Below are 4,949 nucleotides of genomic sequence, written 5' to 3'. Positions count from 1 at the left end.
GACAGCAACGTGACACGGCAAGTTTGACACCCATGAGTAACAGAGGCAGAAACTACTAATTTTAGGCTCAGAAGTCCTAAATAACCACAGACTAACTTCGGCTGCCTGTCACCTTGTGGTGCAATTACATTTTTAAAAAAAAATCCCGTATACAATATTGAAATGAGAAGGGGTTATAGAGAAAAGGAAGCTATTTTTAATTTGTTTTTCTGAACACTCACAGATATCTATATATCCTACAGGGTTGCTGTGGAGAAAATAGGAGAAAGGAGTATTGCGTGTGTTTGACTTGAATTATAACAATGAAAAAGGTGAGATATAAATAAATAATATAAATAAATGTCTTTTCGATCCATTACACATTTAGGCCAGATTTTTTTTTTTAAAAAAAAAAAGATTGTTATGCTAAATGACATTTCAGAAGCAAATAAATTCTTTTTTTTTTTCATAAAAAAGTTTTATTTTTACAATCATATCAAACAGCTCATTCAATGTACAGTTATATACAATTTGTCGGGCTTGCCCGTCACCACCCCCCTTTTTAACACTCTTCCCTCTTCTACCTTCTTCTACTTTCCAAAAACCTTCGTCTTCTTCTCTTATCTACATCCTCTCCTCCCTCCACCCTACACCTTCCTTCTCCCTCTTCTACCCCTCTTCCTTCCTCTTCTCCTCTTTCCTACCTCCTACTCTCTCCTCTTTTCTCCCTCCCCATCGTTCTAAAATGGTAACTGGGCAGACCCGACCCTACATTAATTTATACATCTTCAATAATCCCTGTACATTAACCATCACTCCATCCTTTACCCTCAACCCCCCAATTCCCTCCCCTTACCCCCACCCCCACCCCGACTTCCCAGAACAAAATGCAGGGTATCAAAACTAACAATCATAAATCAAAATAATTCCTAAATTATAATCTCGAGTCACCCCACACATAATCACACTCTCAATTCCCCTCTCCTTCAAAAATATATCTAATACAAAATATTTCCTAAATTTACTCATATGCTATTCGATATTTTTTTATCTGATACTTATTTTGAATATAATCAATCCACATTTTCCATTCTAAAATATATTTTTCTTGTGCATAGTCTTTCAAGTAAGCAGAAATTTTTGCCATTTCTGCCAGAGAAGCAAATAAATTCTTATGTCATTTGAATTTTTACATAGTATTTTTGGGCCTTATATCAGGGGTGAAATTCACTTATCTTCCCTACTGGTTCATAAATGTGCGTGCACCATGTGCGCGCTCACTCGTGCCATTGTCCACACATGCGCAAAGCCTTCGCAAAAAAGGGACATCATGATGTCCATGGAGGTGGCAGAGCCTCCCGCAGCCACCACTACCGGTTCACCCGAGCTGGATAGAACCGGCTGAATTTCACCCCTGCGTTATATCCTATACAGTGTGCTTTCAGACAATTAATATTGTTGACTACTATAATCTAGGCACTGCATTGACAATTATCTCATGAGTTTCAGATTAAGCTTTATCTTTTGGGTATTATTTCATGCTTGAACCTTAGAAGATACAGTTGTAATCTGGAGATTCTGATTATCTTTAAAACTCAAAAACATCTTAAGGGCTAAATGTGATCTCAGTCAGGAAGGAGATATCCCAAAAAAAAACCCAACCTAAATCCTCAGTTCTGACACAGAAACAGATAACTCTCCATTTGAAAGTTAAAGCCTTCTCAATCAGTTCTACTAAATCAATTAGGAAATGCTGCTTAAGGTGCAGTTCTAAGCAAGACTTTGTTGTTATTACACAATTCTCACTAGTGAGATTTCTAATGTACAAAATTGAACTAAAGCTCTGCCTTAACTTCCCGCATATTAGACCCTGCTCCTTTTATTTCCATGCTTCCAGAGAAGGCAAAGAAAAACCAGAAGCTAAACCGATCCCTGCCTCCAAGCCAGAATGGCGTCAAGTAACCCAGGTTAGAAGACTGAGACAGGCTGAATTGACAGGATTAAGTCAGAACACAAAAAGCCACACAAAATTTACATTCCCTACCTTTCCCTTAACCCTAACCCTTGACTCTGATCACCACCTAGGAAACCAAATAGGGACAATTAGAATACAGAAAGGCACATTATTAATCTAAACAAATAACCCCACCAGGCATCTTCATCTCAAAGGTCCAAAAGGGTATTAAAAACCACTCCCCATGCTTGTTCTGACCTAAGCTTCCCCAAAAAGCTTGGTCCCAACAAAACCCCTTTTATTAAACAAACAGTTACCGTATATACTCGAGTATAAGCCGAGTTTTTCAGCACGTTTTTTGTGCTGAAAACGTCCTCGCTTATACTCGGATCGGCTTATATTCGAGTATATACTCGAGTTTTTTTTCTTCTTCTTTTTTTCACATTATACCGGATGGCGCAAACTTGGCGGGCTTTTGCATTAGCGCGGGGAAGCCCTGCCGGTGCAGTGAGAGGGCGGGGCGGGGGAGCCGCCAGCCTTCTCGGCTGAGGGAGGGAGGGTTTCCCCGACCGGTAGCTGCCTCATTTCCCACCCTCGGCTTATACTCGAGTCCCCAGTTTACCCCAGTTTTTTGGGGTAAAATTGGGGACCTCGGCTTATACTCGGATCGGCTTATATTCGAGTATATACGGTAATTCCTCTCATTTACCTTTCAAGGGAGAATTTACAGTCACAGACCTTATCTAGCCTGGAGAGCTGCCAGGCCGATATCTTCAAAACTTGGCAAAGAGTCTCGGAGAGTCACAAACCAATTAGGTGAACAAATTGTCTCCTGCAAACTGCACTCCCATTTTACTCCTCTGTTATTCCCTCTGGGAAAGGGAGGGGCCATTCATCATCTACCTGTGGCCTTACTCCCAAGTCAACCCTTATTCTTTAGCTGTTCCCTTCGTCTGGCAATTCTACACATGCGCACACTGGGAATAGGCTCCAGCTGTTCATCTGCCTCACTGATGTCTGACTCTGAAGGCAGCTGATAACTGGCATATGGCTCTGGCCCCCTCTCTGCCTCAGACCTCATCAGAGCCTTCCACAGACTCCAGGACTGGCCCATGTTCCTCCCCAACCTCCTCATTGTCTGAATTTGCTGCCAGCTCTGCTGGCCGCTGGCGGGCCACAATAATGCTAGGCTGTCACCTGTCCCAGAACCTACGCTGAGTCACTTCGCTTCTGATTCCTAAATATCGTAAATGGAGACCTCCTTTCCTGCAGCTCGCCTCCAAATTCATTGGCTCCTGTGTCTTTCTCCTGGCTTGGAACCAGACCGGATTTTACTTCCAACAGTATGTATGCAATATATGCTACTCTCCTTCCTTTCAAACTCCAACATTGTTTGGTAGACAGCCTCTCACCTGACTTATGCCATTTAATTAAAAATATGTTGCCATAATTTTAAAAGTTTAAAGGCAGCAACAGAAAAGAGTAGTGAGAACTATTTTTTTTAATGAAAGTCATGTATAGGCTGAAGCTATTATTAGCCAAAGGAAAGAAGGGAGAGAGGATAGAAGTGGGTCATTTAGCTGTTTTGTAAGCAAGTTTCTGTTGCTATTTTTCTCTCTCTTACAACATCATATAGGCTTATGTTGTCCTTAGTTATGTGTAAATTGTAGAATGAAGGAGCTGCATTTTTGGTGAAGAAGTGCTAAAAGCAGATTTATCCTTTAAAATATTTACAATATTTACATCAAAGTAGCAGCACAATTGTTATGTCATCTAAGTGCATTGAACTCTGCAGAATGAATGGGGGCAGGGAACTGCTTTCAAAGGCCGGGATGTTTAAAAACATCTACCAATAAAATATATAAAAATTAACCCTCCCCCCAAAATCCACCATTACCCACTTAATAACAAAAAAAATACTAAAAATAATGGATTGTAATTGACAAATTCTACAACATTCTTAATATTACATGTAAATATATACTTCAGATAGCGTAATAATATCATATTCATCTCAGACGTGTAAGTTCAAAAGACTTCATTGCTTTTTGAAAATACCGCTGTTTGTTTTTTTTCCACTTTTCTTCAGTGCAGGAAAGATTTTTTTCCCAAATACAGGATTTGGGGAAAAATAAACCAGTGAAGCTATATTAGCTCTAATATTTTCAAATATTCTCCCCTAACAACTATCAGTCTTCAGAGAAGCAGCTCATTTCTGTTTCATCTAGGAGTACATATATTTTACCATCCATTTTTATGAAATATAGCCCTTCTATTGCCTCTCTCCTGTCCCTAGGTCCCATCTTCAAGTTCCCTTTCCTACCCCACCTTAGGCCAAGAAAAAGTTTGAAATACATCAAGTAATTGTCCAAAAAAAAAAAAAAAGCCAATTTGCTATTTTAAACACATTTGCAGCTTAAGTGCTTGTTTGGCTTTTATTTCCCTTTCATAAATCAGCCAGAGATCCTGCTTACAATCCTACAATGTAGTACCACATTTTCAAGATCCGGGCAGTATACTGTAGGACGTATACAATGGTGTCTTTAATTTGTTAGGAGAAAGATGTGGGAACAGATTATGAATTAATCACAAATCATTAGGGGCATTGAGATATTTGCTTAATTATGTTGATTAGCCTTTCTGTTTTCTAGGTCCCTGCCTTGCGATACATACTGCGTTTCCAGCCTGCTTTGTTCTCCCCTTCCAGCTCAATTGCTGCCTGCTTACGACTGTGGCAAAGCTAATCCTGCTGCGCTCTTGGACAAATTTCTTAATTAGCTCCATGTTTAAAGAGTCACTTACATTAGCTTTTGATTCATCATCAGACAGATGGGACTTCAGTTCCCATACTTGCTTTAATCATTTTCTAAAGATCAGTTGAGAAGAAACAAAGAGGGCATTTAGTTGGGGAATTTAGGTTTGTAACTGGTGGGCACAGCCATGGGAACTGAGCAAGGAGAGAAGACATGCTGGAGAAGAAGCTTCCAAATGACCCAGCAAGTTGAATAAACTTAAC

The 4,949-nt window shown here is 39.9% G+C and overlaps 1 long non-coding RNA gene across 1 annotated transcript; it reads left to right on the top strand.

Annotated features, from left to right (window-relative positions):
- Positions 1-261: 261 nt before the first annotated feature.
- On the top strand, positions 262-4,614 carry LOC131189966 (uncharacterized). The gene is made up of 3 exons (XR_009153181.1): positions 262-311; positions 3,206-3,276; positions 4,585-4,614. It is a non-coding gene; the product is annotated as an uncharacterized LOC131189966 (long non-coding RNA).
- Positions 4,615-4,949: the final 335 nt, after the last annotated feature.

Source organism: Ahaetulla prasina, chromosome 2 (assembly GCF_028640845.1).
Source record: "Ahaetulla prasina isolate Xishuangbanna chromosome 2, ASM2864084v1, whole genome shotgun sequence".
NCBI lineage: Eukaryota > Metazoa > Chordata > Lepidosauria > Squamata > Colubridae > Ahaetulla > Ahaetulla prasina.
The sequence above is the reverse complement of the archived record's forward strand: the minus strand, read 5'-3'. Positions and strand labels throughout refer to the sequence as shown.